Source organism: Gorilla gorilla, chromosome 3 (assembly GCF_029281585.2).
Source record: "Gorilla gorilla gorilla isolate KB3781 chromosome 3, NHGRI_mGorGor1-v2.1_pri, whole genome shotgun sequence".
NCBI lineage: Eukaryota > Metazoa > Chordata > Mammalia > Primates > Hominidae > Gorilla > Gorilla gorilla.
In genome coordinates, this window is record NC_073227.2 from 209,602,216 (window position 1) to 209,621,806 (window position 19,591).

General features: G+C 40.0%; 1 long non-coding RNA gene across 1 annotated transcript in view; it reads left to right on the plus strand.

Annotated features, from left to right (window-relative positions):
* LOC109026432 (uncharacterized) overlaps nt 1-17,810 on the plus strand; it is a 253,648-nt gene extending 235,838 nt beyond the window's left edge. The window contains exon 9 of the long non-coding RNA XR_008678822.2: nt 17,203-17,810. This is a non-coding gene — a long non-coding RNA (uncharacterized lncRNA). The remainder of the gene's footprint in view (nt 1-17,202) is intronic.
* The last annotated feature ends 1,781 nt before the right edge of the window (nt 17,811-19,591 follow it).

Here is a 19,591-nt window from a genome sequence, read left to right on the forward strand (position 1 = left end):
AGGCATTCTAGCACACTGTATATTGAAGACTTTATTTTATGTCACTAGAACAATTACTCCAGCGAAAATTTAGTTTGTTATGTACTTTGTGTAAAACTCATGTCTTCTCACATGAATTACTGGGAAGCCATACTTTTTAAAAAGTTGTAATAGAATTAAAGAAAGTTAACTCCTAGAATAATAGCAGAATTAGCAATTCATATTCCATCTAGAAATGGCTTTCAAATCTTGAGATGACTCTTAAATTCAAAAGTTTGAGAGTTGAGAAGACACATTATAGGACTTTATAATAACAGAAAAAATTAGCTGTAGGGGTTGTAGGGTAGACTCAGGTTTGTGCACTGCATTCCATCCACGTTATCACAATTAGAGACATCATCTAAAAATTGAGTGAGTTGGTTCTTTTTCCAAGAGTCAGTACAAACTGAAATTCTAAAGAGAATTTTTTAAAAGTTAAACAACTTATGGATGACAAGTTTAAAATGAAATATTAAGGAAAATTAGGGCATTAATTAATTCATTCATCCATTCATAGTATTTATTTGGTAACAGGCTCTGGAAAATGTGCTAAAATATATTAAGAAACAAAACTTTAAAAGTCCATACTTTCATGAAATTTGAGATTATTTGGGGACTAGAGACAAGAAATATTATCAAAAATGATGTTAGTGGTATGATAAAAAGGGCACAGAATTCTATGAAAGTAAATATTAGAAGATAATTCAAATAGAAGTTTCAGGAAATTATTTTGGGGGTACAAAATAATTAATAGATAACAACCTTAAGTACTGAGGGGAACTGGTTAGATAAAGGAGAAGATGAAAAGAAAAGTGTTTCTCAGGGAAAAGCTGTATGTGAGAGGAGGCTGTGATCAGATAATGGAAAGAAGCTTTGCAGGTCAGGGGCAAGGTTCCAGGTGAGAGAGTTGGCAGAAAGGAGGGAATGCGTCAAGCGGGTAGCTTACAGCATGCGAAGGATTGCAAAATTTAGAGCAATGGGAAACCACCAAGATTTTTATGCTGACATAATTATACTTGCATTTTTGAAATATCAATCTAGTTGTAGAATTGAGTCTGGAATGCAGAGTGAGAACTGGCATGCTGTGACAGTGGTCAGACCTGAGAGAGTGGGCCAGAGACCAGGAAAGGTGCATGATTTCAATAGGGAGAATATGCAGATACTTGTGAGTCATCAGATGAGGTGAGTGAAGAAGATGGAAATGTAACCAATGGCAATTAGGTTTCATACATAAGTGAATGAATACTATTACTTTTTCCTAAAAGAGAAAACACTGAAGAGAAAACCTAATGGAGATCAATATAGATTCAGTTTTGGACATGTTCATATTTTCTATGAGATACATAAATAAATCTCACCCATGGGCCACAATGGGATTGACATAAGACGTCAGCAAATATATAAGGAAAGACATGAGATGCATAGAAAACAAACCACAAAATAGTAGACACATATTCTACCTTATCAGTAATTATATTAATGTACATGAATTGAACACTGCAATTTAAAGGCAGACACTAGCAGATAAATTTTTACAAATGATACAACTGTATGCTATCTACAAGAGACACACTTTGGATTCAGAGATAGGAAGTAAAAGGATAGAAAAAGACAAGCAAACGGTAGCCAAAATAAACCTGAAGTGATTATATTAAAGTCAGACAAAATAGTCCAGAAGGTAAAATTTGTAGCTAAAGATAATGAAGAGAATTTCATGATGATAAAGGAGTCAATCCATCAGGAAGACATAACAATTATAAACACATATACAAGTTCCAAAATACATGAATCAAAACCTGACAGAATTGAAGGGAAAATGTACAATTCAACAGCCGGGTTTTTAATATCCATTTCAGCAATGAGTATGGTGATTAGGGAGAAGATCAAAAAGAAATAGAAGATGTTAACAACATGGTCGACTAACTAGACCTAACAGACATTGATGGAGCACTTTGCTCAACACAAGCAAAATACCGATTCTTCTCAAGGAAGTTCAACGCACATTCTCCAGGACAGACCATCTGTTGGACTGTAAAACAAGCTTCAATAACTCTAAAGAGACTGAAATAACACAGAATATTATAGGTGCTAAAGGATGTGACGCCTCGCCTCACCCATCACAGGGTCATGGCCAATACTTCTATAATGAAAGATGAGTTAACAAGAGACAAGCATGACAACTTTGTTTAACCTAAGCTTTACATGATAGGAGCCTTCAAAAATAAAGACCTAAAGACCCAGGGGAAGCTATTTTTATGCTTCCTTTCGATGAAGAATGGACCATTGTGTAGAGATGTGATTGGAAAAAAAGGATAAGATCTAATGCTAATAGACTGAGGGGAGAAATCCAGCAAGGCCTTTCTGGAGTGAAAGAATAAAGGAAACAAACATTGAACATGGATTTTGATCCAGTGGCATTTGATTCAGTGCATTTTTGAGAAGCAATCTTGACAGTGGCTAGGAACAGGAGCTGAATCCCTGTGCTTCAATTGCCTTATCTGTTAAATGGGGATAATACTAGCCACCTTATATGGATGTCCTAAAAATTAATTGATGTAAAGATTTATAATAGTCCCTCAGCAAAGAATACAAATTTAATAAATTGCAGCCAACATAGTTATAATAATATCGATTCTTCAGAGTAACCACCCAGTCTTTGCATTCTCATCCACACGTTGCCAGAGGAGACCACAAAAGCATACAAAGACTCACCTGAAGCCTTGCAGCCACACCACACAGCACCGAGACCTCATCAATCCCCCTCACTTTCTGCTAAATCACCTGCCCCACATGTGATTAATGTGCCCCGACCTCTCATGTCTCATTTTGTAGTCCTGATTTATGTCTTTCTGTTGTGTTGTGAGTAATATGTTTACAGAGGAGGAGAAAATTATAATATTGAAGAAAGGGAAACAAAAGTGAGGCAGTCAGGTATGTGAAAGTTATAGTAAGATTTTTATGTCAATGCAGCTCAACATTTCTGCTATATTCTGTTTTGCAGGCAGAACAAAATCTCTCTTAGTTAGAGGCTGAAATCCAAGGGACTTTGATTTATTCCAATTTTCAAGTAGAAGATTTTATTTTACTCAGGTAAACATAGACTGTGCTGTTACATAAATAAATAAATAAAGCAGAAGGTGCGGCATAGATTTAAAAAACTATACTTGGGGAAAATAAAATTAAATAAAATCCTCATCAAAAGTTCTTGTGCACTTTGAAATTCAGATTGCATCGTGAGCTTTGATTGCCAATATCCTTCATGCTGTTGCTTGCCAGACTGATAGCTCTTTCCATTCGTTACAGATAGAAAGTGACTATGAAGCTTTACAAAGTTACGGGCAGGTGCAAAGCTGTTGATCCCAGCCTAGAAGATACATTTTATATGCCTGTAAAGATTGTTCAAAAAACCCCAACTGTAACACCAAGTTGTTAGAATAGTTTAAGAAAGATTAAGCCAAAGAAGGGAGCTTCATTTTTTGTGCTGACAACACTTACAGGGTTTTAGTTGAACCCAGCCAAGAGGATAAATTGCAAAGTAATTAAGAGGAAGTCTAAATCCAGATTTGTTCAGTTTGCTTCTTAGGATCATTAATATTAACTGACTTTCACATTCAGATTCACTTAACTTGGCAAATGCCATGAAAATGAAATCACGTAAGATTTTGCAGCCTAACATTCTTTCCGAAATGGGAAAAGCTACTCAGCCTAAGAAATATCTCATTTGATTTTGAGGTGTTTCACAGACTATGAAAAATTTAATTTCACAAACAAGTGCCAAACATTTTGTCTTTGAAAAATAATCATTTCAAGAAGCAATCAATGACTTTCAGAAATAAAACCAGTAGCCATAACAACTCCTCCAGGCATTTTCCCTGAAATGAGTGGGTAGTGACTATTTCAAAGGACATTTTCATTGACTTTGCTGTATTATCTGACACTTTAAGAAATGTCAGAGGGTATTGTTTCAGGAACTCATTTAAATTCAGGTTAACGTTATACGCCTGCTTCTCAGGCTCCACCCAGCTTCCTTTGTGACTCAGTTCAATAACAAATAATGATGAACCATTGAACCACAGACATGGATAAAGACAATCCCATGTTTCCATTACAGACCCAATTCAATGGTTTCCCATGTTCTTTAATTGTATGGATTAGAATGCACAGAAAAATGGTATATTAGACATTAGAGATTTCCTCTCACTTTCCCCACAAAATTTTGACATGATTCTCCCAGAAAAAAATGCAAAGTAGAAATGGAGATTCCCGTGATTGACAGTGATGTTGGAGCAAAGCACATTTCCAGCATCTGCTTACGTGACCCTGGTAAAGCATGGGCATGTGTGGTTCAGGCTCAGAGAGGCGTGGAGTTTAGAAAAAACAGCTTAATAGCAAAACATTCACTCTTTGTTTTCATGGATGGAAAGATTAAAATATATCAATTACACTGTTCACAACAATTTAAAAAATCCAGCTTTCTTTTCCAAGCATTTCTCTTACATCATCAGTTATAGTCCCAGACTGCGAAGTCTAGGGTTATTCAGGTCAAATTATCTAACATTTGCAGGTGCCAATGATGAGCTAGCCATTTTGCATGATAAGTAATCTGCACCCCAATTATCATAATATCCTCCCTTCTTACAGATGGCTTAGCCAAGGAGGAGAAATGTAACTTGCCCAGATTCACATAGCTGAATCTATGTGAAATCAAAATGTTTGATTTCAAAACTTACACTTTAATATCACACTGTGCTGACTCTCATTATTCTAAAAGCTGAATTTTGTAATTGAGGAAGAGTTGATTTCAAAATGTCTCAAATCCTCAGCTCAAATTCATGGGCAGTTTTCATTCACTTCTACACAGCATACATGTGTAACATATGTTATATATAATATAGATTTTATTATGTAAATATAGTTTAAATTATACATTTTTAAAATAAAAATTTGAATTTTCTTTTTCATTATTTCAAGGTTTTACATGTGCTTAGTTTTAAAAATGAGTTAGCTTCTTTTATCTTTAACTTTTGTTTGTTTTCCAAATGTCTAGTTGAGTCATTCCATTTGAGATGGTAATTTTTAACTTTCCTTGCTTACTTCTAGAGTAACAAACCTTTATCCTTAAACCTCTGGATTTGTTATTATTTTTCCATTTATACTGAATCTTTATTGTATAGGAGCCAGGATAAAAATAAGAATAACTAAGAGGAAAATATTGAACAGCAGAATGAGAAATGTATGTTTGATGCCATCAATTCTTCAAATTTTTCAATATTATTTTAGAGAGAAACATGGAATTATTTGCTGTAAAATGTTACCCTAAAACAACAATAGAAAGTGAAAAATCTAAATATCACACTTTTCAACTGCTTAAATAAAAGAAAATATTTAAAAAATTGAGTCAAATGTTTAAAACAAATTAGTTTTTGAATGGTCTTAAATTTTAGGAAAGATAAATAATTCATTAAAGTTCAAAGAATTTACTTTTTCCATTACCTGAAGTCTATGCAACATATTAGTTTACTTTTGAATGAGGAAATAATTCACAAAAGGTTGATCTTTACTTTTAGAAGAAATAATTTACTATAAGAATGATCAAAAGTTTTTATTATGAATGAAAGGCAAAATGCTTGTGTAAACATTTATATCTTATAAGTAAGTTTTCTGTTAGTATGCTGTGTTCTGACATCAATTTGCTGACACTAACTGGGTGTCCCGTAATCCAGTTTAATTCTGACAGTTATTGCCTGGAGTTAGCACAGACCCACATATTAAGAGCAAAGTCATTCACAAGACTGTTTCCACTTCAGACACCAGCCACAGCTTTGGGTATCCTTAAGCTACCACACTTCTGCCCAGCCAGCTACAAATTCAGGGCTTCCCACAATCTCTTTAGATTGAATAATTTGCTAGAATGGCTCACGGTATTCAGGAAAGTGCTACTTAGAATTATCATTTCATTATAAAATTTGCTTGAATGGCTCACAGTACTCAGGAAAGTGCTGCTTAGAATTATCATTTCATTATAAAGAATATACATAAACTGCCACATGAAGAAGTAATAGGGCAAGCTCTAGGAGAGTCCTGAGCCCAGGAGCTTTCGTCCCTGGGAAGTCGTGGCATGCCAGCATCCTGGTTCAGTTACAGGTTCACCAGCCAGGAAGGTCCTTTGAGCCTCAATGGCCCGAGCTTTTATTGAGGTTTCATCACCTAGGATGATTGAGTAAATCACTGGTCAGGTGATTAAATTCAACCTTCAGCACCCATGCTTTCCCCAGAGGTCAGGCTGGTCCAGAGTTCCAATTCTCGAAACACAAGTTTGGCCCTTCTGGGTATCAATCCCAATCCTGAAGCCATCTAGGCACCCTCCATCCCCACCAGGAGCTGCCTCATTAGCATAACAGAAATTTTCCCATCACGCTGGAAATTCCAAGGGTTTTTGCAGCTCTGTACCAGAAACATGGGACCATGGGATGAAGACCAGATCTATTTTATATTGTATTATAGATGTCCTCTGTGTGTTTATCTAGGCTCATAACTGATATGGAGCTTTAAATAGTTTTTTCTGTCATATACATTTCGATGTTCTTCCACTTTGTTATTTTAAAATTACTTTCCAAGATAATGAATTCCTTGCATAAGGTTCATATTTTCTAAATGCACACAAATTCTTTTGCACTGGTAGCTTAAAATTGTTTAGTAATGGTAAAGATGGTTTGAGACTGAGATAATCACCCAGAGAAAGATATATTTTTTCCTTAAAAATTAGGCAAAGCTACATAGCATTAAGATCTTTTACTAGCAGAATACATTTTCAGATGCCCCTACATTACATAAATTAGTGCAAGACCAATCCAGAAAAAAAGAAGTAGCCAATAGAATTATAGTGTGGAAGTCAGGCAGTCTTTACTTTATACTGACTTATCTTTTAACAATTAAGACTAACAGAAAGAATGTTCTTCAATTTGTGTATCACCTCTTAGAAAGCTGAACAAGCCTGATACGGCATAAGCTAGCTAGGCCAATTAGGGATAAATTAGAGAAGAACGCAGACCCAATACAGGTGGTTCAGACTAATCCATTCGTCTTTCATTCGTTTAAACATTTTTATTGAGTGCCTGTCATTCTAGAATGACAGCAGTTACAATTCTAGGCATCAAGAGTGTAGTCCTTAAGAGAGAAACAAATTCCTTGACCTTGGCCAGGTGCGGTGGCTCACACCTGTAATCCCAGCACTTTGGGAGGCTGAGGCAGGCGGATCATGAGGTCAGGAGATCGAGACCATCCTGGCTAACACAGTGAAACCCGTCTCTACTAAAAAGCACAAAAAATTAGCCGGGCGTGGTGGCGGGCGCCTGTAGTCCCAGCTACTCGGGAGGCTGAGGCAGGAGAATGGCGTGAACCCGGTAGGCGGAGCTTGCAGTGAGCCAAGGTCGCACCACTGCACTCCAGCCTGGGCGACAGCGAGACTCCGTCTCAAAAAAAAAAAAAAAAAATTCCCTGGCCTTATGAAATCTACATTCTTCTCTAGGAGTCAGAGAGAAGCAAAAAATGTGAAATACAATGTCAGGTAGTAATAAATGTTATGAAGAAAGTAAAGAAAATAAAGGGATAAAGAATGATAGAGTGAGATGGTAATTTAGAAAGGGTGGCTAATGAGGACTTGTCTGAATGGGTAACGTTTGCCAGAGACCTGAATGAGATGAAAGAATAAACCATACAAATATCTAACAGAAAAACATCCGAGGCGAAAGAACAGCAAGTGCCAAGTTCTTACGGAGGAAATGAGTTGGGAACGTTTAAGGGATAACAAACCTGTGGCTAAAATATGGCAAGTACAGTAGAGAACAATACAAGATGTGGTTTGAGAAATGGCTGGGTACCAGTTGATAGAAGGTCTGTATAGACCAAAATAAACCTGAAAAAAGGAAAAGAAAATTAGAAAAGAACAAAGGCCTTGATTATAATTACCTAAAATTGATTCATTTTAACATCAATTTAACACAATTTTAATAAGTAGTATGTTCCAAAGAAAGAAATACGTATGGTCAAACAGATTTAGAAAATGCTGGGTTAAAACCATTAAGCCTTTTTTTTTTTTATTGTAAAGCTTTTTTAGAACATTTCGTCATTTGATTTGTGTTCAATCTGATACAGAGATTGTAATCAGAATTTTTCAAATTTATTGTCCTGAATAACTTTTTCTTCTAGTAGATTATCTCCCAGGATTAGGGTTCCACTGAATTCCTTTAGGAATCATTATTAGTTGTCAAACACTGTAAAAAGATCTGAGTGGCAAGAGGTGTGTATTTAACACCAAAACTAGAAATGTAGTTTAGATTTTATGTTATTTATCACTTGCCAAGAGAACATACAGAGAGAAAAGCACTGAAAAAAAATAAATTAGAGTACATGGAGTGAAGTTTTATAAGGAGATACAGCCTTTAGAGGAACTGACTTTCCAAGTTAAAAAAAAAAAGGTATTTAGTTCTTAAAATATTCCTTCTGCCTTGTTTTCCTTTCTCCTTTTTTTTTTTTTTTTTTTTTTTTTGAGATGGAGTCTTGCTCTGTTGCCCATGCTGGAGTGCACTGGCATGCTCTTGGCTCACTGCTTCACAAGTTCAAGCAATTCTTCTGCCTCAGTCTCCCAAACAGCGGGGATTACAGGCCCGCACCACCATGCTTGGCTAATTTTGTTGTATTTTTAGTAGAGACAAGGTTTCACCATATTGGCCAGGCTGGCCTTGAATTCCTGACCTCAGGTGATCCAGCTGCCTCAGCCTCCCAAAGTGCTAGGGTTATAGGCGTGAGCCACTGTGCCTGGCTCCCTTCTCCTTCTGAGCTTTTGATTATACATATGTTAGACTGTGTTGTCCTCACAGATCATGGGTACTCTGTTTTTGTTTGCTTGTTTGTTTGTTTCCATGTTTTCTATTTGCATTTCATTTTGGGTAATTTTTACAGACTTTTCAACTTTACTAATTCTTTCTTCAGCTGTTTGGAGTCTACTAATAATCACTTCAGGGCAATCTTCATCTCTATTAGGTTTTTCTTTTCTAGTATTTCCATCCAATTGTTTTTTAAATCTTCATCCCCCTGCTGAAATGACCTATCTGGTCTTGCATGCTGTCTGCTTTTTCCATTACAGCCTTTAACATGTTAATCAAGGTTAATAAATGTCCAAGGTTTGTGGCATAGCTAAGTCTGCTTGGCTCTCTGGGAGAGTGTTGTTTTCTTCTTATTTTGTGTGTGTCTTAAGTTTTTTGGGGAAAGTTGGACATCTTCTTTAGAACTGTAAACATGAAGATTTTTTTTCCTGCTTAGAAATGAGCATGCCTTTCCTTCTTGTAGGTCTTTAGTGTGGAGAGTTGAATTATTAATCTAATTAGGAGTTGAACTGGGCTTAGGTTTGCTGTGCTATGGTCACCTTTAGGTACCACAGGTTTAAACTTCCTCTGGAGATACACTGGGTTTAGGGTTGTGGCTGCTTTGCCAGGGGCCAGGGGATTTTTTTGAAGTCTCTTCCTTTTGCTTTTGGTCTTCCCTGTGACCTATGCACCTATGCCTCAGAGACGGTCTTTTTCTTTTCTTTTCTTTTTCTTTTCTTTTTTTTTTTTTTTTTTGAGACAGGGTTTCACTTTGTGCTCTGTGGCCCAGGCTGCAGTGTGCAGTGGCATGATCTCAACTTCTGCCTCCCAGGTTCAAATGATCTTCCCACCTCAGCATCCTGAGTAGCTGGGACCATAGGCACATACCACCATGCTCAGCTAATTTTTAATTTTTTTTTTTAGAGATGGGGTCTCACTATGCTGCCAAGGCTGGTCTCAAACTCCTGGGCTCAAGTGGTCTTCCTCCCTTGGCTTCCCAAAGCACTGGCATTACAGGCATGAGCCACTGGGCCTGGCTTGTCTCCTTCTTGTAAGTTACATATTGCTAGAGACTTGCTCATTGGCAGTGTGCATGTGTGGATGGGTGTAACTTCTGTTGTTCTGGATAGGCCTCAGTCCTAGGCAGGCAGTGAACCCCTGGGTTTCGGTGGGGGGTAGCCTTCTCAGTGCCCTACTTTTCCTCCAGCTGCTGTAGGCCTGGGTTCCATGTGAATCCTGCACCACCACTCCCCGTTTCACCACATATACATAGATAAAAACTTTGGTTTCACAAGAGACATGGGGGAAGGATCCTGGTGAAATTCCTTGCTTCTCCTACAGTGGTTAAAGTTTTCTTTCCCCAGTCTATACTACAAAACAAACTTTCTCAAGATTCTTTAATTTTCCTCTGATTCAGGTAGAAAAAATCTGCAAGAGGATATGGACTTCCCCTATATATGTGGCCCTTATTGCTTTACTCTGCCTCAGCAAGGCACACTCAGTCCCCATCAATCAACCAGTCACCTGTGCTGAGCTCTTCGCACTGGTCTCATCCTGCCCAGGTAAAACAGTGCTGGCATTTCATCTCCCCCTGGAGGCTCCTCTCTCCTTAGATTTCAGGACCGTTGGTTGTCCTGCTCAGCTTTCTGGTGGGTTCCAGAAGAGTTGTTAACTCACCGTTTATTTGGGGTTTTGCTGTTGTTGTAAGGCTAGAAGTGACACTCATTTCATCTGTCTTCGTGGAAAACACTCAACAGGTAAGAAAAAAAGAAGCAACATCAACAAGCTTACTGAGGCTATCACTAGTTTAGTCACGGTAGCAAAACAATAGATTTCTTATATAATTATCACATCTGAAAGTGATAATATAATCACTATTGCAAAGATCAGGAATAAAGTCATTTTCTTACGGAGTCAGCAGTTTATAGGAATGGTGGCTCAAGCCTCCATTGAGCTTGTGGACTAGAACGACAGTGACCACTCTTTGGTTGTTTGCTTATCGTAGGAAGCACAACAGGCTTCCCTGTGCTGGCTGCGGACGTGACGACGCGCTGGGAACGACAGCAGTGGGAGGTGTCATGTTTGCTTTTACACACTTCTTGCCTCTATAAAAGCCTGAACTTAAAATTTAATTTTTTTAGTAAATAGCTCTCAGTATATTACAAAGTGTACATTCAGTTATCCACAACTAATTATTTCTTTCCGTTTCTAATGTGCCAAGAACTAGTGCATGCTAAATTTAAGGGAAGATACCTGATTCCTCACCAAAAATCTTGGTACATAAAATTGGGAAGAAAGTAAGCAGCATCAATCTGTTTATAAAATCTCTTTGTCTCAGCTTTTTCACCTGTGAGATAGACCATCCCATATTATTCATTAATGATATTTTTTTGTGACCAGCAGACTTCTCAGTGGTCAGATACATGTACCTCGAGCCTTAAAGGTAGCAACCATCACTCATAGTGACCAGATCTGCAGAGGCAGCCTCTCCCTTCTGTCCCACAGAAGTCTACAGGGTATCCCGGGGTCCTCATTGCCCCCCTCTATGAAAATCCCACGTCCTAAATGGATTGTTTGTAATTTCTTTCTCATCCAGACCCATTCGTCCTTCCTGGTGCCTTCCCTGCCCCATCTTCTCTTTCGCCCCTGGCCCAGATCTCTACCTTGTCTGACGGGCCGTGGCACTTGCTTCCTCTACTACATCGTGACACTTGATTATATCTTGTCTTATATCTTTCTCCAAAGATTTCATGGATCATGTCTTTCCAAAATTACTAGACTCCCTAAGGGGTGAAGCATGTCAGTCTTATTTTGCATCCTCATGCTCCCTTGCACACTGTCAGACACAGAGCAGGCATGTGACAAATGCTAGGTTGCAACAAGTCTGAGTTTCTTAATGGAAGAAATTTCGAGAGAGAAAGCGGGGGTACTTTGGTGAGAGATATCAACTCATTGAGTATAATGAGGAAGGAACCGGCCAACCGCCGTCAATTAAGAAGTGGAGCAAATGGGCTGAAATCGCTGTAACGTGCTCCACCTGAGCTTTCTGCCGTCCAGGGCCGCTCTGTTTCCCTGGGGTGGAGGCTGCCACTGCTGGCAGCTGAGGCTGAGCGTCAGGGTCTCTTCCTCTCCTCCTCGTCCTTTCGGATCCCGGGCCCTGCGGCCGCGCTTCCGCTTCAGATCCCGCATCAGGACCCGGGACACGGGGACTTCTTCCCGGCTGCAGGCGCTGGGCAGGCGCGGCGCCCCCGCGTGGTTCCTTCGCAGGGGACAGCAGGTTTCCCGCCCCGCCGCGTGGGGGCGCGCGATCTGCCGTCTGAGTTCAAGGCGACTCCGGAAGGACGCAAGGGAGCCGCGCAGGTGGCCAGCTCCTTACGCGTGTCTGTCCCAGAGCACCCTGGCTTTATCTGGTTTATTGCTCATGGTTCAATCGGGAAATTAGGCAGCGTGTCGCCATGACAGCAGACGCGGGTGACGGCTCTTGCCTCCCTCCCCAGTGCGCACCCCCGCTGGAGCGCAGGAGCTTCCTGCAGGTTCGCGCCAGCTCTGGCCTGACACTCAGGGCAAAGCGGCTCCAAACTGCCCGCTGAGCGGTCCGCACACACAGTCCTTGCCCTGCAGGCTTTTCCTGGACGACTGCTGAAGTTCTAGCCGATTCCACAGCCAAAAACATGGAACACCTTGAGCAAAAACCATTATCCAACATTAGCCGTTTTTTTTTTTTTTTTTGTCAATGAACTTTTGTTACATGAAGAACAGAACAAAGCTGGATCTACCATATACCTGGTTTGAATTTACTGGCCAGAACATTAGCAATTAGGCTTTGACCAATAATATCAAGTCTTTTCAGAATATCTCTGGGGAAAAAACAAACTAAAACAAAATGACAGCAAACAAACTTCCCATAGCGGCCAGATTCTAAGTCTAGTGCTTTTAATTGAAAGAGGAGAAATTTGGCCAACTAAAACTACATCATATTCGTATGCGATGAAAAGAAGAAAATCAACATTCCTGGTCAGAAGTTTAGATATGATTAATTTTAAATGGAATCTCAATTAAAATATGACAACTTGAATTTTCAAAAAAATGTCCTTGGCCGGGCGTGGTGGCTGACGCCTGTAATCCCAGCACTTTGGGAGGCCGAGGTGGGCGGATCGCCTGAGGTCAGGAGTTGGAGACCAGCCGGACCAGCAAGGAGAAAGAAACCCCGTCTCTACTAAAAAGACAAAATTAACCGGGCATAGTGGTGCATGCCTATAATCCCAACTACTCGAGAGGCTGAGGCAAGAGAATTGCTTGAACCCGGGAGGTTGCCGTGAGCCAGGATCGCACCATTGCACTCCAGGGTGGGCAACAAGAGCAAAACTCCGTCTCAAAAAAAAAAAAAAAAAGTCCTTTTGTTATGCTATTTTAAATAAAACTTTAAACACTTATTAAAAGTATGGTATATATTTAAAGATAGCTTTTCCTCGAAGAAAATGTCAGCAAGGAAAATCCTTGAATTCTGTAACATGGTGTTTTTGAGTAGCTATATTCATCATATAAAAGCAATTTATATTTTCATTAACGAAATTCAAATTGTACTTGTTTGACACTAATACCCACACACAGGAAATTTCAAACCCAAGGAATAATAAATTATCGTTATTCTAGAAACCCTGGTACCACCTTGCTCTACCACAGCTATCGCTGTGGTTTTCATCTTTAGATATCTAGTCTTGGGTGCTGAGAGCTGGCCCTGCATCCCAGGCACATTCAGATTCTCTGGCAATCAACTTTTGTGGGAGAAGGGAAGAAAATACGATGGGGTAGAGAGAGAAGTTGGACACTGACGCAATCAACATCAAGCCTCAGCCAACCCCCAAGGCAGTCTGAAACTGGACAGGCTCTTCACAGTTGCCCAGGGAGGCCAAACAGAGAGAGTCTTTATACCCTGGCATATGCTAGCCATGGGGAGACAGATGCCGGAGGGAGCGGGCCTGGACTTCAGCAAGTGGCTTTCTTCAGCCTGAGGTAATTCGCCAAACGTCTGGGGAACTGCAGCTGACAGCTGCGTGTCTCTCCCAGCAGTCAGGGAGTCAGTCTTTCAACCCGCAGTCGGAGCATGCAGCCATTTGGGGACTTTCAGTTTGCAGAGTAAGGAGAGCTTTGGTCTGGGGCGGAAACGTTGCTTTTCTTTTTGTTGTTTTTCTGTTTTTTTTTTCTACTGGGGAGAACCGTATTCTTAGGCTCTGCTTCTTCCATGGGTCCCAGTGTCTTCAGGAGAGGCCTTCTTGGACAAGCAGCCTCCTTTCCTTAGAGAGCAGGTCATGGGGTTTCCAAGGTCACAAGTAATGTCTACCAGACATTCTGTTTACATACAGAGAAGGGAGACAACTGTCTCAAAAAGCCTCTTTATTAAATCATCCCCTGGTCATCCTGTGTCATAGCACTATATTTTTCCTTTTATGGATTTACTCCAGAGTGGGAGGAAACCCACATTTTTCTCTGCTGTCTTGGGCTATGGCTTCACCTTTTGTTTAAAAATCAATCTCATCTCATCTGCTATTTTCCAAGAACTTTTCAAGAATCTAGTCTATTCATAACACCCTTTCTGGTTTTTCTGTGCTGTGATGACTTTCCTTCTTAAACCTACATTTATTTTATTCCATTTTGCTCTTGAGCAGGAAGTCTGTGTATTAGGTTCTGGCCTTGATTGCAAATGCCAAGTCAGCTCAGTAGAATGGAATGGGTATGGGTTGTGGCTTCAGGCAGACACTTCACTCGGGTCTACCATTTACTATGCAACTTAGGGTCAATCACATACCTTTTGTGAGAACCAGGGTCTTTTTAAAGTGGGAACAGCCGGTGCGGTGGCTCATAGCTGTAATCCCAGTACTTTGGGAGGCTAACATGGGCAGATTACTTGAGGTCAGGAGTTCAAGACAAGCCTGGCCAACATGGTGAAACCCCATCTCTACTAAAAATACAAAAATTAGCCGGGCATGGTGGCGGGCACCTGTAATCCCAGCTACTTGGGAGGCTAGGGCAGGAGAATGGCTTGAACCCGGGAGGCGGAGGTTGCAGTGAGCTGAGATCATGCCACTGCACTCCAGCCTGGGCAATAAGGCGAGACTCAGTCTCAAAAATAAATAAATAATAAAATAAAGTTGGAATAATAGTATGTACTGCATAAATTAGACATAAGGATATGAAAGTGCTTAGCATAATGTTTGGTATAGAACCTGCACACAGCAATGATTGTCCTCTCCTTTCTTTGTATTTGTATCCCTCATAACATTTTTTGTTTTTTGTTTTTTGTTTTGTTTTGTTTTTTGAAACGGAGTCTTGCTCTTGTCGCCGAGGCTGGAGTGCGATAGACGATCTCTGCTCACTGCAACCTCTGCCTCCTGGGTTCAAGCCATTCTCCTGCCTTAGCCTCCTCAGTAGGTGGGATTACAGGCTCCCGCCACCACGCCTGGCTAATTTTTGTATTTTTAGTAGAGATGGGGTTTCACCGTGTTGGCCAGGCTGGTCCCAAACTCCTGATCTTGTGATCCACCCGCCTCAGCCTCCCAAAGTGCTGGGATTGCAGGTGTGAGCCACCATGCCCGGCCTGTATCCCTCATAACATTAATGTGCCTTGTGTTCTCATGAAAAAGAAAAACTTTAATACAATCCAAAATCCGTCAGAAAACGAGACAAACAACCTTAAAGATTCAGCGAGGCTTGGTTTGTTTTTAAAGTGATCGCTTAGGCAATAGTGCCTATAATATCGTCACCACTAAGTACTGCCTTGAGGTTTCACAGAATGTCATACGTGACAGTGATAGCATTCTACATTACACCCTCTTGCTTAACATCTTTGTTTTTAATAATTTTTTTATTTCTTTGTAAACTTGACTGATTAAAATAAAGATAAATTAGTATTACCTAGAAGCAGGAGGTCAATCAAAGACTAATCTACAGATATATGAAATTCAGCTGGAGTCATTTATATGTAACAGTTGTATGACATCTGAGAAATATCACAGGACTAGGCCTTTTACTTGCCAGATCTGTGACTTTGCTTTGAGCCTGTCACTTTGACCTTTAGCCTCAGGGTCCCAGCAGAAAACCTTCTTAATATGTCTCCTGTGTTAGTTTCTTAGGGCTGCTGTAACAAAAGTTCCACAAAATTGGTGTTTGAAACAAGAGAAATATTTTCTCTCACAGTTCGGGCAGATAGATTTCAGAGTCAAGGTGTCAGCAGGGTTGGTTCCTCCTGGAGACTCTGACGGAGAATCTATTCCATGTCTCTCTCTGTTCCCTGGAAGGACTGTATATGGAAAGTGGTCTGCAAATGCCAAAGCAGCTGAGAAACCAAAGAATGAGGCAGACAAATCCAGCTTGTCAGTAGAGGGTGATTTATTGGAGAATTTATAGACAGAAGCGCAATCTTGGGTGGCAGCAAGACAGGCAGATCGGCAGATCTCTGCACCTGTTACCCCCAGACCCAGGGCTCATAGGGAAAAGGTGTACATCATCTGTATGAATAACTAAAGGCAGCCCTCCAGAAGGGGCAAGAATGCCAGGTACGTCACAGCCTATGATTTGTGCAATAATGTCAAGGTTGACATTTACACGAGGGACAGTATGTAAAGTAGGAATCAGGAGGCATTCACAAGACTGGTGTTGATCAGAAGTCACCGTGGCAGATTGACATCAAGGTGAGGTCACTTTTGCTCCCCACTCTCCTAGTTTCTGGCAATGTCCAGCCGTCCTTGGTGTTCCCGGCTTTCGGTGCATTGCTCCCATCTCCACCTCTGTCACCATTCCACTGTCTTTCCTCTGAGAGTCTCTTTCTATGTTTTTACCTGGCATTCTCCTATGTGTCTGTGTCCTAATTTTCCTCATCTTATTCAGACACCAGACATTAAATTAGGGTCCATCCTAATTCAGTCCGACCTCATCATAACTTGATTACATCATCAAAGACCTTATTCCCAAATAAGACCACTTTCACAGGTCCTGGGGATTCGGACTTCAGCATATCTTTTGGAGAATAAAATTCAACATGTAACATTTCCTAAACATAGAACATTTTACAGTGGCTATGGTAGTTAAGATATTGTGTGTCATGGATCTAAAACCAAGTAACCAAAGATGAAATATTTTGAGAAGGATTCTTGAACCGCCTGGAATTGAGTTGGAAATTATGAACAAAAGGAAACTGAGGACAGCAACGTTAAAGGGAATTGGGGAAGACCTTTCTTCTCATTCCTGCTCATCTATGTACCTCTGCTCCATTCTTCTCTCTAGCTGTAAATCAATGTTCTCTGTTTTCCATTTTGTGTCACAGAACATGGCTACCAACCACGTCCCAGGGCTGAAGAGAAACGTCAACCAAGAAGATACCAATATGAACCCTTTTTAATAGAGGGAGATGGAGAAGGAGAAACCTCAGAGACTTGCCTCCTGACCTTATTTTTCCCCCCAAAAGAGATGGGCTTATTTTCTGCAAGAAAAGAGGCTTAGAAGGCATTTTTAAAAGGAGCCAATATTAAAGTTTTGTGAAAGTTTTTCTAGGGAAGGAGAGTTATTGATGGTAGGATGGTGTGGCATGTTCGGTACAGATGATAGAATTGAGGGTGTGTTAGGGCCCAGGTAAAGGCAGGACACCATGTGTGTTTAGTGGGCTGACTTTCTCCTCGTTTGCTTTTCATCAGCAATGGTCAATAACTCCTGTGTGTCAGACGGTTACTAGAGGAGGATGTTAGACAGCTACTAGGTGAGCCCAGCATCTTTACGTGAACAACCCAAGGGGACACTGCAAGTTTATTCAACCTTATCTGTGTTAGAGTATCTTCATGGCCACATGGTAAGTTGTGAGATGGATATATAAAGTTTTAGTAAAATCACTTTTCAGATTTCCTTGTAGATATGTCTAACCCTTAACTTCCAAGGAAAAGCAACATTTTTAAAAATAAGTCAGTCCTTCTTAGTAAATGTGTGTTGAATTACTAATTTTATAAATTGAACTCACAAAGAAATAACATTTGATTTATAAATATGGGTATGTGTGGTTATTTCATCATTGGAGAAACTTCAGGAGCGACCCTTTGCTGTTTATAAATCCACTGACTCGGGCAGAGAGTCATAGGGAACAGAAAGAAGCCCACATTCTTGCCTCACTAGTTCATTAGTTTTTAAGCAAGATATTTAAAAATTACCTCTAGCACACTAAAAAGTACTGTCTTGCCAAAACTTTAGTTTTTTTCCTTTCCCTTTTTGTTTGTTTGCAATGGGCAGTCTAAATAGAATATCAATTTAAAGAAGGCCAGGGCATGGTAAATTAATTTCCTTATAATCTTATTTTCTATTTCTCCTTTTTCTTATTTTTTCCTTCTTCTTCTCAGATGAAATACTCTTTTCAATATTTGTTAATTACCTATCCTGATATTTTTAAACCGCCATCTCCCTCTCTCCAAGCTTTCCTTATTCTCATTCCCCAAATAATATAAGTCTAAGGAAGCATCTTTCCAAAAGCTTTCCCACAGGTAGGTGATAAAAAGCTGAGGAGATTTTCTTCTTTCTTTTCAGTGGGTGTTGGTGTGATCAGTGACGGGAGAAAGCAGCTTCCCGTGCAGTGCAGTTCTTGTAAAGGGAGGAGTAGAGGGGTGGTGTCTGTTTGATGAATAGCTTTCATTGTTTTTTATTTATTTTCCCTAAAGCAGTGTTCTCCAGGCAGAATACTTGATTGTAAAAGCAGGAGACTTGTATTCACCTTCTCGTTTTACATTGATTTTCTGTTCTGCTTGAAGCCTTTGTGTTTATAAATGTAAAAAGAAAAAATTAAGAAAATCTGCCTGTATTTCACATGGTGATTTTGGGCCTGCTTCTTGACTGGGGCACCAGTTGCCTTTTTCACAGGAAAGTGTAGAGGTGTAGACTTCACATCCAGCGTATGCACTAAGCTTCCCTAGAGGTCATCTGCCTGTGGGTATTAAATGGGGCTGTAATCATGGTCTCTGCTGGACTTTATTCCCCTGTGCTCATGGTTTTCAGAGTGTTGGTGAGTGATTCAAGCAAGTGCAGCCAACTGTGTTACCAGCTATCACACGATGCCCTATATTTCCTTTTTTCTCCCCTTTCTGCCATCCATTGGGCACCAGAACCGTCTGTCCCCTGATTCAGCTATGACTCTCTGAAGCTGCAGGGCGTTGTCATGTTAGGGGAGGGTGGGGACGGACCTGCATTTCTCTCACATTCTGTCACATCCCATTAGACCTCTGTATAGACCCCATGCTGTACTCAGGATCTCTCCACATTTTCACTTGCTTGAACTTGCTGTGACTCTACAGTTTTCATGCCCTTCGTGTGAGTTATGCCCTAGGATGCCTCACAGTTTCCCAAAGTGAGCTTTGTCCAACTGAAGTCAAAACAGACACCTCTCTAATGACTATAGTCTGTACAATGTAGATACTATATTCAGGAAAAATAAACAAAATACAAATTTGTCTATATATGTGTATGTGTGTGTGTATGTGTAAGTCCCAATATGTGGTGTTTTATAGATAATGGGAATATTTTCTTTGAAAATATCAATCTTAAAGAAAGATTTAAAAATAAGAAAAAATAGAAATATCTTTTATGCATATTCATCTGTTTTTGAAGTCTGCAACTATAACAGTGGACTCATCTATTCCTTGCATTTCTATCCACTCTTGCCTCACACGTTTTGATGCTCT